This window comes from Mesocricetus auratus, unplaced genomic scaffold (assembly GCF_017639785.1).
Source record: "Mesocricetus auratus isolate SY011 unplaced genomic scaffold, BCM_Maur_2.0 Super-Scaffold_100018, whole genome shotgun sequence".
Lineage (NCBI taxonomy): Eukaryota > Metazoa > Chordata > Mammalia > Rodentia > Cricetidae > Mesocricetus > Mesocricetus auratus.
In genome coordinates this window covers 5,937,600-5,950,958 of record NW_024429199.1, presented here as the reverse complement: position 1 = coordinate 5,950,958, position 13,359 = coordinate 5,937,600, and positions in this window count along the sequence as shown.

The window sequence follows — 13,359 nt, the reverse complement described above, 5'->3', positions numbered from 1 at the left end:
CATGGTTGATACTAAATTTGCACATTTGTTTCTAGTACATTAGCAAAATAATGAAATGGAGAGTACACTGACCCTCTTCCAATTGCAGAGCTTCTAAACAAAATCTTTATGAAGGTGAAAATTTTGCAGAGGCCTCATATTATCATTGATTATAAGAAACTGAGCAGAAAATGACTAGAGACATTTTGGATAAACAGAAGAGACCTTTAGAATCACAGTAGACTACAAACAGTTGGTAAGCTTAGAGAAAAAAATGAGCAGTGTTTTTTGTCAGAAACTGCACTGATTCAACAAAAACAAAAAATCATATGAACAAGTGTAATTTCCCATTTAAATGAACCCTATGAAGTGGTAGATAAAATGCTTCAGTTACTGTGTTTCAGTTTAGTAAGACATCTGATAATTTCAATTAAGTGGGCTGTTGTATAATGAAGCAGTCAGATGACTGCACTTAGATTCAGAAAACACATGTAGTTCTATAAGATTTTGAAGCTACAGATTCCCCCAAATCTGTTTTCCCCCTACTAAACAAGGCATATTAGTTACATGTTTTTACCTCATTCCAGAATTATTGGACACTTGATACCAATGTTAGGAAGGGTAACCTTGATGAAACTCTAGAGTGGTCTCAAAATAAGAAAAAGAATTGGCCCATGGGATAAATTCAAGGAAATCATGAATGAAAAAAGTGAGGAGGGAGGTGCACCTGCCACCTTCCCTTGCTGCGTGGGTGTGTGAAAGATAGCCAGGCCTGTGCCTCAACCGGCCGGTGCCACTAAAATGAGCGAGCATGCACTGGAGAGATGGGAGACCAACAGAAGCAGAGTGGTTCAAGTGAGGCAGAAATGGAGATGCAACGGTGGTGACGAATAGTATAATGTGAGTGGCCTGCCTGCCACCTGAGGCCATGCTGATATCTGGACCGTTGTCTGAGTCCGGAGTCCTGCTGCAGTGAGGGGTCTGTGTTGATGTTTGTGTCCCATGTTACCACTGAAGACCATGCAAATATCTTGTCTGGGCTGCCACATAAAGCAGTGTTGACTTCTGAGAGCTGTACTGAGTTTCCAGAGAAATAGACCCCGTGGCATGGGCGTGGGAGGGTTGGTTCATCCTTCCCTAGAGTGGAATGGGAGAGCTGGTCGACCCCTAGGTTGGGTGCTGCCCCTCACTGGGGGTGGGAGTGGTGGAAGTCTGGATTGATGATCTCGACTACCACTCAAGCTCGCATCCAGTTCCTTGAGTCGGCACTCTCCAACATCTGCACTGTCTATGAGCTGTTGAAGTGCCTGAAAGCGCCAGTCCTGAGGACCCATAGATGTAGGATCTCCATAACTCTGGGCAACCGCAGAAGTCTTGGTGATGGTTCCTTATTGTTGGCATAGAAGTAGCCAGAAGCCTTGAATCAAACCAACAACTCGTTGCAACGAACATTTGTAAGTAAAGCTGTTTGAACAAAAGGGTATATATATTGTGTGACACACTGTAAAGCACCAGGACACACCAAAGCTTCGAAGGAAACTATGATGAACAAATACATGATGGAGAGGCATGAATGACAGAGGAGCCAAGTGGTAGAAATGGAGATGCAACAGCTGTGATGAGTATGAGGTTGTTGTTGTTAGAAGAGCAGGTCGTTGTTCAGAGGGGTCAGCACTAACATGGCTTTTTAAAAAAATTTTTTTCTTTCTTTTCAGCGGAGAGGGGGTTACCAGGGTGGAGGAAAGATATGGAAGAACTGGGAAATGAGTGGGATTGGGGTGCATGATGTGAAATACCCAAAGAGTCAATAAATTGTTTTTTAAAAAGTAAGAAAGAAAGGAAAAAGGAAAGAAAAACAAACATTGGAAATAGAAAACACAATGTATCCCCCCTCCCCCCCCACACACACCACAATATAATAGATTTGACCAAGAAGCATGAAGAGGAGGAGCAACATGACTATGGGAAGATGACTCTCAAATTTCAATAAAGTAAAATTTATAAACGAGTATGGCTTTCGCGTCTAAGAACTCTACGACATGATCAAGAAAACAAGCCTAAAAATCAGTGACATAGTATCTCCCAACAATATCCTCAAATATAAATGGTTAAATCACTAATAAGGAAGTGCAGATAGCTAACTGGATTAAAAAGACAAGATCCAACCGTCTGCTGTCTGCAAAAATCCTCCATCACTGAGAAAGATATCCACATACTAAAAGTTATAGGACAGGATGTATCGAGTAAATAGAAGCTGAAAACAAGATAATATAGCTATCCTAATATCTGATAAAATTGGCTTTAAAACTAATTAAAGCAGACTAAAATGCCACTCCATATTAATAAAGAGAACAATTAATCATGAAGATAACAATGAACTAAAAGTTGTAACCCCTAATTTCATAGATCAAACACCAATGACATAAAAAGATAACACATGGCCTCATGTAATAATAATGTGTAATTTCAGTATCCCATACTCATTTTTAGATAAGCCATACACAATAAAATTCAACATACTTCAGAATTAAACTATTCCACAGTCCAAATGGACTTAGCAGATTCTTCATAATGTCCATCTAAAATACTTACACTACACATCTAAGGAAGTCCATGGAAACTTTGATTTTAGAGATTATTTTGTGGCTTATTTTAGGGGCCACAACTTTTACTAGAAAGCAAGTCTGAAAAAACACAAAATAATTTAAGTATTTTCTTCTCTTAATAACATCAGAACATAGTTGAGATAAAACACAAAAACTACCTAAATACTTGTAGAATGAAAAATATACTTTCAGATGATGAGTCACTGAAGACATCATGGAGGGAAATTTAACTTCCTAAAATTAAATGAAAATGAAAGACTAAGTCACCAGATTCCATGGGACACAGTTAAAACATTTCTATGAGCAAAGTTTATAGATGTATGTACTTAATTAAAAACTCGGAGATCTCAAACAAATAGCCTAATGATGCACTTCAAAATCTTAGAAAAATAAAGATGCCAAATTCCAAACTGGTAGGTGGTAAGAAATAAAAACCAGGGTATAAATCAATGGAGACTAGAAGAATAATACACTGAATCAATCAAACAAGAAGTCACATCTTGATTTTATCAACAAAGGTTGAGCACCCTGGGGGCAGCACTGTGATCCCAGTGCTTGGAAAGGGCATACAGGAAGACCAGGAAGCCAAGACTAGCTTTGTTTACATAATGATGATGAGTTTGAAGCCAGCTTGGACTATGGGAGACTTTGTCCAAATTCTTTTTAAAGCAAGCAAAGAAAGTATAGCATTGATGAATACCTGAACTAACTAACTAAAAGAAAGGGAAGACACAAATTAATGTATTCAAAGACCAAAAAGGATATTTTGCAGCAGATTTCAATGATACCCTGAGGTTCGCTAGGAAATATTGTGAGAATGCATATTAAAAAACTGTAGATTAATAAATTCCTGGGCACATAAAACCTATCCTAATGAAATCAAGAATATATAAACAATTTAAGCAGATTTAGCATGTAGCAAGATTGAAGCAATAACAAAAAGTTTACCCGCAAAGGAAAGCACAGGAACTCACAGATGTCAGCTGAATTTTGCCAAGTCTTTAATGAAAAGCTACATCACTAACCCTCAAGACTAGTCTACAGAATAGAAAATGAAAAAAATACATCAAAGTCATCCTATGATGCCAACATTACCTTGATAATAAAACCTAGTGAAAGTATAGCAGAAAAGAACAGATACAGACTGATAAACATAGACACAAAACTTCTCAGTTAAGTTCTTATAGTTTGAGTTTGAGAATATATTAAGACAATTAAACAGCATGGCTAATTTGCCATCATTTAAAATACCACAAAGAACAGGAGTAACAGGACAGGCATGTTGAAACACTGTAAAGACTCTATCTAGCAAACTGATACCCAGCCTTACACTTAATGAAGACTGATCAAAAGCATCCTCTTCAAAACCAGGTATGAGACAAGGGAGTTCACTTTCACACTAGTGTTGTGCTTAAAGTCCTGGATAGGGGACTAAGATGAAGGAAGGAAGGAAGGAAGGAAGGGATATTAATAGAAAAATGTTCAAGTATCTGTATTTAAAACTATATGATCTTATACCAGCATATAAACATCAACATATAAAAATCAACATTCTTTCTGTATGCCAATAATGAACCTTCTGATAAAGAAGTCAAGAAAAAAACACATTTCAGAATAACTTATAAAAGAAAAAATACCTAGGCAACTAACAATGGTGGGACGGAGATACCAACACAGCCACAAAATCTTTGACCTACAATATCATGTTCTGCTTGCAAGATGTGCTGGGACAAGGGAAGCTCAGAACTTGAAGGAGTTTCCAACCAATGATTGGTCTAATTTGAGGCCTATGTCACACTGCCTAGATGACCAGGAAATGGAGGGTAGATATCCCATAGACCTAGGATAAAAAAACAATCAGTAGAATAATTCCTAATCATATTATTCTGTATTCATAGATTGGTTGGTGCCTAGCCCAATAATCATCAGAGAGGCCTCTGTGAGTGGATGATCGGAGCAGATGCAGAGACTCACAGCCAAACATTAGGCAGAGAAAGAGCCCAACTGAAGATCTCCATTCCTGGGAATTTCCATATAAGAGTAAAGCAAGATCTCCAGGAAAGCAAGACCTACAGAATCAACTAAACTGGCCTCATAGGGGTTCATAGAGACTGAAGCAGCAATCTCAGAGCCCATGTGGCTCTGCACTAGGTCCTCTGCAAACATATTATGGTTGTTAGTTTGGTGTTTTTGTGGGACTCCTAGCAGTTGGAGTAGGGGGGGGTGGTGTCTCTGACTCTTACATATTCTTGGGACCCTTTTCCTCCTATAGGGTTGCTTTGCCCAGCCCTAGTATGAGGATTTCTGCATTTGGTTGATACCTTTGGAAGGCTTGCCCTTTTTTGAAGAGAAATAGAGGAGAGTGATTCTGCCAGAGAGGAGAGATAGTGGTGGAGAAACTGGGAAGAGTGTAGGGGAAACTTGCAGTCGGGATATAGTGTGTGAGAAAAGAATAAATAGATAAATAAACAAATAAATAATCACCTAGGAATAAATCTAACCAAGTAAGTGAAAGACCTATATAATAAATAATTAAAGACACTAAAGAAATTGATTAAGACATTAGAAAATCGAAAGATCTCACATACTCATAAATTGATAAAATTAATATTGTAAAATGCTATATTATTGATAGCACCCTTCAGAATCAATGCAATTACCATCAAAATTCTAATTATATTCTTCCCAGAATTAGAAGAAAACACTCTTAAATTTATACAGAGGCACAAAAGATAAGATTGCTGTAAGTCTTGCAATGAATGTCTGATCACAAATTATACTATATAATAATAGCAACAAAACTCTATTAATTACAATATTATTTATACTGTACTTTGATCACTTTTGTGGGCTTTTCAGAGAATTATGGGAAGAAATATACAACCAGGAAGATTTGGTCTACCATGATTTGTGAAACAAAATAGTCACCTTACTCCATGACTGTGACACTTAGCTCATAAGAACTTCAAGATCGACAGTGCTGAGTTCAGTGGGCACTAACCCTCTTTGGAGCAGTCCAGCCCAGTCCCTCTTTGAAATGCTTGCTTTGTTTGCTTGACTAACTTCTACATAAACTGTGTCTATCTATAAAATTCCTCCTGATGAAAATTCAAGAACTGAGAGACCTACGTAACATTATGACTCCACCTGTGTGGACTATAGAAGCAGAGTTGGGTCTTGAAGTAACTGATGCTACCTCTATGAACAAGACGGGGAAGGCAGTTAAGTATGATACCATTTATTATTACTGAGAAATGCATATTCATATGCATGATATGAATAGCTCTTAAGACAAACTCTTTTAACTTCATGCTATAGGTGATGAATAAAATCACTTATTTTAATTAGTGGCAACACTGTCGTTTTGCCTGAGATAAATGACTAAAGATTTCATGCTGCGTTGATTAAAATTGGAAGTCAGAAGACTTCTTAATAAATAAATTGGCCAGACATCTTTTTTTCAAGTACAGAAACATAAATTGGTCTAGTTTGATCATTATAAAGAATTGATTGACTCCTATAACCAAGGACTTAAGTAAAACTAACCTCAATAATTATTTTATAAAAATTAGAGACATCAGAATTTCCTTTTTCTTTTTCTGATGTTGTGTGTGTGTTGCATGCATGTGTATGCTTATTAGAAGGGTTGTATTCATGTATAAATGCAGCCACTTGTAGGTGTGTAAGCTGTGTATGATTGTATATGCTTATTAGCATGGTTACATTCATACATACATGCAGGCCCATGCACATATGTAGTTGTATATGTCAGAGGTTGATATTAAGTGTCTTCCTCCATCACTCTCCACCTTTACATTTTTGAGACAAAGTCTCATTCAACTTGAAACTCACCCATTCATATAGACTTGCTGGCAGGTAGCTCCTGCAATTCATCTGCTGCCAGCCTGTGAGTGTTGGGGGCATTGATGTGTGCTACTTGTGGTCTGATTTTCGCATGTGTGCTGAGGATTTGAACTCAGTTCCTCATGACCTCATGAGAGTTCGAGAACTTTACCCACAGGACCATCTGTCCCTCTCTTGTTTCTACTTTCCTTTATGTCAGCTTCCTTCTCTAACACAGCATTGGGGTTTTTTTTTGATTATTTGTTTGTTTTAGGCAAATATTGTGACTGTGGGAAGTTATGAGCCTGAGAATTTTAGCAACTTTGGTAAAGGCCCTTGTGACCAACCTTGAATCAAGGCCCAACCCACAGACAAGTAATTGAAGGGATAAGATAAAGTATTTTGATAGGCTTGGAGCTCACCTGCTGATTTAATTACTTCTTGTGTTGCTGTGAAAAATAATAATACCTGACAAAATCAACTTAGAGAAAGGTTTTTTGGGTTTGCTTTCTTATGTGACAGTAGTACAGTCCACAACAAGGACCTTGTGGTGGCATGATCTTGGAGCAGCTGGTGACAGTATATGTACAGTCAAGAGGCATGGATAAGGGAATGTGCTTAGGTCACTTTCTCCTGTTTTATTTAGTGTCGGATCCTGCCGATGGAATGGTATCTGACTACATTTGAGATGGATCTTACTTTATGATTCTTCTAGACTGTCTCTCAAAGTCATGTCCAGATACTTTTTTCTATGGCAATTTTAAACCTCATCAAGTTGGCAATTGAGATTATGCATCAGACCTGCCTTTCCAGTATCCATTCCAATTCCATAATTGATAACAGAGCCCTGAGTTTATTTGTAAAATTTTTTGGCTAAACATTATGCATAATCATGATTCCTTTAATCAGAATGTAACAATCTGATTTTGAATTTTTCCAACTTCTCTTTTTAAATGGAGTTATCCCTGAAGCCCACCTGTCCTTGAAATTTCAAGTAAGCATGATGTAGGAGTCTGCCATTGTCTCTGATGATGAAAATTCAGGGTGGGATGGAGTACTTGGCTAGAGCCTTCTTTCTTTGTCTTTTCTTTTAAAGCAGATATAATACTTTGGGTTGCAACAAGCAATAATGACCATCGCAGATACCAAGGTGAGAAAGTCTAATGAGAGTCCAGATATAGGTATTAATCCTTTGATCTACTATTACCAACACAAGAATGCTTATAATATGAGGAAAATAAACTCTCCCTTTTGCATAAGCATTTATTAAATATTTGTTGGTAGCAGCAGTCAAATATGTTTTTAAATGTTATATTACCAGTAGTAAAAATGATATTGCCATGAAAATGAGGTCAAACAAGAATTGGCAACTACTATTCAGAATGTGTGTCCATTAGAAAGGAGAAAGCAGGTCAGTATCTTTCAAGGGTTAATATGGAGATAGTAACTATTGGAATCATAGCTGATATGGCAGAAACCCAAATATGAACTGATTATAGATAACTTGGAAAAACTTTTGCTTTTACTGCTTCTTGGATTCTAGATAAGGAGAGTGCCAACAGAGTCAGAGATTTTATAACTCATGACTTCAATTGCTTTGGGTGCATGGTGGCTAAGTTGAGGATCATCTTAAACAGAAGGTGGTAATAAATATATAAACAAGTGAAGTTTTAGCCAACAGTGCTGGGAGCAGAGTAACTATGGAAGCTTAAGATAGATCACTGCTTGTCCATCTACCAACTACTTATATATATTCACCTCTGCCCTCACCAAGAATGTGTTTTAAAATGAATGTTTGTATACAAGTTTGGTGGCACACACTAGTAATCTTAGCACATACTAGTAATCTTAGGAAGCAAAGACAGAAAGATCATTATATGTTAAAGACCAGCCCGGGTTACATAGTGAGTTCATGGCCTGCCTTGCCTACATAGTAAGACATTGTTCCAAAAATAAGTAAGTCACATCAACCAACCAATCAATATTTCTGAGTAAATTTTCAAAAAAATAGTGAAGTTTAAGATCATTATTTGGATATTTTACCATAGTACATGCAATAAGATTTAAAGATTTAAAAGCAAAACACAAGATAGGCAAAGCTACAGCCAGACTTACAGTCTCCTAAGGTATGAAAAATTGCAGATTACATGGATCATTAACAAATGAGTAAAACGTGAAGCAGACGTCCTGCATTTGTGAAGAATTACTCTTGGAAGCAGATAGGATGGGAATGTGGTATGGGTTTATGTATGCATCTGACCCTGAGCCAGGAACAGATTCCAGGCATAGCCACGAAGTTGGTTGCACATGTGAATGTCTTGGAAAATCTAGTCGTAATTCCACTTCCCCACATTGCTCGTCCTCTGACTGAGATGTTCTTGGAACCATAAATGTGCAGAACACTGTAGAAATCAGAGCAATTTGTATGATTGCTATTCTAAAGAGAAACATTTTAATCTTTGCAGTATATAGGATTAGTATTCCCCAAGTATTACTCGCCAGACACTGATTAAAATTCTGACAGTACTAAGATCCAATTACCCTCTCTTCAAGGCCCTCTTAACAGCGTCCATCTCACCTAAAATCACATGAACAGAAAGCAAAGGAAAAAAAGGAAGAGAGCCATTTCCATGATGTTACAGGCAGGAGTGAGTGTAAACAACTGAATTCAGCCACAACATTACAAGTGTTTCTGTGTGTATTCCTGTTTTGTTTTCTGTCTTAAGACAAAACAAACAAACAAAAACTATCTTTGCTCTGAAATCAGGGAAGTTTGTAAAGCCTAATATATTTAGACTTAGAGACTGACAAAGTCTTTAGGTGACAGGAAGCTTTGGAAATTCCACCCATAAAGAAAGAGTTACCATAGTCCAGCTGCCAGATGCCCTGGGGACCCTAGGAACGCTGCCTTCCTAAGAAAACAGATTCATTATTGCATAACTGAGCTCATTCCATCGTTGGTTACATCTGACAGCAAGAAGCTCTTCCTTATATAATTAAATATCAATTGCCCTTCAGGCTGTGAATACTTGTAACGCTGGGCTTCCAAAAATCCCAAATTATGACGACTTTCAATTCCTATGGGCTGTTCAAGACAGTTTGCCTTGTCAGAACTCTTCTCGGGCCCCTTTGATGCACATGAGTTTTTGTGCAGATCCAACCCAATTCTTCACAGGAGTCTTCTTGTCAACCTGCCAAGCCGCTGCCTTCCACTCCCACCATCCCCCAACTTAGTGCTGTGGCCATCCATTGTGAAATGTATATGAATTTTCAGAAAATTTTGTATGTCTCAGCCTGTGACTTTCATCAAGATTTATGGAAGTTTGGCAATAATTTGGGTTTCCTACAGAAAAAGAAATCCAAAATCTTCAAATGTAGGGTAGAGCATGTGGAAATATGGACAAAATGGCAATGGGACTAATTTGTGCTGAGTTTGACAAACACATTAGCGGCTTCCAAAATTATTCCATCACAATATTGAGTCTTATTGTTTTTTGTTTTTTATAAAAATGATGCAGAAGAGAACCCTAACCCTGAGCTCAGCACATGGAGCCCCACAACAGTACAAGATGCTCAGATCACCCCGAATTTGCACTGTGCTTGAAGCCTGATCAGCTTTCAGTATAGAACTTCAATAGGCCACATTTAATACCATAGAGCCCCATTGGCTGTTTTAGGCAATTTTTTTTCTTTTGCAGAAAGAAAAAAAAAACAAAAACAAAACACAGTATTCTATTCCCACTGTAATATGATTTCACTAAAATATAAGGAAGAGTCTTACTGTATTTTGCATTGTATGAATACACAGCCTTCACAATTTTCCACCCTGCATTTTGAAAAGAAACACAATATACCTTAGTTTTCCATTGTATGGTAATCAAAAAAATTAAAATCCATAGAAAAAGTAAGCTGGAGATTTCACTTCATGTGCAATCAATACATGTGCATTCACTTGCCTATGTATATAAATTGTTAAAGTCTTTTCCACATGTGTTTCTCAAATGCCACTAGTGCACAGAAAATTAAAATTCCCCAGCTTTCTAGCAACCAAATCAGTAAGACATGGAGTCTTCATCATTCAGGACCAAGTACTTTGAAGTGTTCATACATAGCAGCTGGCAGGAACACAATACTACACTGAAACCTACACATGTGTACCTCATTATATTACTACTAAATTGGTTATATTAAGGTCCATGAGCTTAACAACTATATGCTCAACTTTTGCTCTGACTTCTTTTGTTACTGATTTGATAAAGGCATATCATACATCTTTTCTTAAAATGTATGAATCCTTTGAGTTGGTTTTCTATCGTGGCCCTGGTCATGCCATGATTTGTTCTTAATACCTGTGCCTTGTAGTTTCATGTGTAACACACATTCACACATTTGTGAGGCAGCTGGACAGGGTAAGAGAATTTTATCATGTGTGAAAATCCACATGATCATTTGTTAACGAATGCACAAGCTCCTATTAGCACTGTTACATTCAGTCTTTCTTAGGAAATAGGAAAAACAGATATGGCATTAGAATAATTAAGCATAGAGTTAATTAAAACATTAAGGGATCTAATAGAGACCCTCTCAAAAGATTCTATGGGTGACCTATATCTTCTTAAGGCAGATTAATGTAAAGTTGGATATGGTCCACATTCACAGCTCTCAAAAGTAGACAGGCTGAAGGATTGTGAGTTCAAGGTTTTTCCAGGACTCATAGTGAGAACCCATCTCCAAACAAGCAAATAGAACAAGCACTAGTAAGAGCTTGTAGGTTCATTAACAAATGATCACGTGGGTTTTCATAAATGAAAAAGCTCTCTTACCCAGTCCATCAGCCTCACAAATGCGTGCTATAGTACATGAAATTACTAGGCATTTTGAGTAAGTCATGCCATGACTACAGCCACCATAGAAAAACAACTCAAATCATACATACATTTTAAAAACATATGAGTCATATGACTTTATGAAATCAGTAACAAAAGAAATCAGAGCAAAAGTTGAGTATTTATTAAACTTCCTATCACTCCAGAAAGAGCATAAAATATTTATGCAACACATTAGCAATTTGGGGAATAAATATTTTAGATAGTTATGTGGCTCAGTTTCTTCTGAAACAACAGACAAACTGGTTACTTGAATGTCGAATTCCTCCACGTCTATCTTTCATTGTTTTATTCGTGTATACATGCATGAATACTTGCTACATACAATTTATTATATTATTAATGTTATACAAGTGGAAACAGTTGTTTCGGACAATCCTTTTGCACTCTAATCACAAGTGATGTTTCATTCTGGAATTATTATTTTAACATAGGCATTTCACCTGTCTTGTAACCATTCATTCTGTGTTCTTGAACCCTAAGAAATCCCAATGTAGTCTTTAAAAACACAATTCCACAGACCATGGTACTCTTCCTTCTGGAATATCTTCCAACTCCACAGGAAAATATCGAAACAAATATATCATCCATTCTTTATAAAGTCTCTCATTACCTTACCCACTTCCATGAAACCTCCTAAAGTCAACTGTCTCATGCTGGGATCTTCTGGACAAAAGCATCTTGCTAAATGGAAGTAGTAGTTCAAGTCCCTGAGAGACACTTTCTATTAAAATGGAGAACAGATGTACATACAAAAATAAACAGATCAAAGAGGTGACATAGAACTGGGAGGATATTAGCAAACATGCAGTATGTAGGTTTTTGTTATTTTAAACTTTAATCCATGAAACCTGGGTGGAGGAGAAAGTTATAGTAAAAAGTAAACAAAAGAGGGAGTAGGCAGCTACAGAATATAGAATTGTATCCTAGGGGTGGGATGGGTATGGAGAATACCCACACAAAATTTTTAATTAATTTTTATTTAAATTAAAAACAATTTCATTTTACATACCAATCACAGTTCCCTCTCCCTCTTGTCCTCCCATTCCCCACACAAGCCCCCACCCACTCCTCAGGGAGGGTGAGGGCTCCCATGGGGGAATCATTAAAGTCTGTCACATCATTTGGCGCAAGACCTAGCCCCTCCCCTGTATCTAGGTTGAGAGAGTATCCCTCCATAGGGAATGGGCTCCCAAAGCCTATTCATGCACCAGGGATAAATACTGGTTCCACTGTCAAAGGCTCCACAGACTGTCCAAGCCCCCCAAACTCAGGGGGCCTGGTTCGATCCCATGCTCGTTCCTCAGCTGTCAGTCCTGGTCTGTGAGCTCCCAGTTGCTCAGGTTAGATGTTTCTGTCTTCACCTCTTTGATCATCACTTCTTCCTCTCCACAACTGGACCCCAGGAACTCCACTCAGTGCTCAACTGTGAATCTCCCCGACAGTTGCTTTTAAGCAACTTATTTATGTAGGCGTTTGTGGGAATGCTTAGGACACAGGAAGTAGTACTTTGAGAAGCATAGAATTCATATGAAACATCAAATTTTTACAATAAATGTAATATAAGAGAAAAAAGTCAGGGAATATCATGGGCGTGCCTTTTCATTATTGATATTTTGCAACAATTATCTTCATGATTAAAATATCTGAGCACTCATGGCTGTTGATTGAGAACTGAAGTAATTTGCAAACACAAGTGTTTGTTTGGTTTTATGATGGACTCTGATACTGGACTGAAGAACCTGAAACAGTTCTTTCAGGATGTAGTGGAGGCTAGGTATAGTGAACTTGGAGCTTGTGACTTCTTATAGCTCTGGACTTGAGCACATCTAACCTTCCTTATTGAATAATTAATGGCCACACCACATGCACAGTATATGCAATTTGGTATTCTTAACCCTGACTAAACCCTCATGAATTAGAACTGCTTAGGGAAGCCCTCACAATTCTTTGGGTACAATATAGGGTCTTCTGTTTGAAGAAAGTGATCAGCAGATAATTTCTCATAGCTTTGATTCTTCCAATGGCATGTTAAGACTACCGAC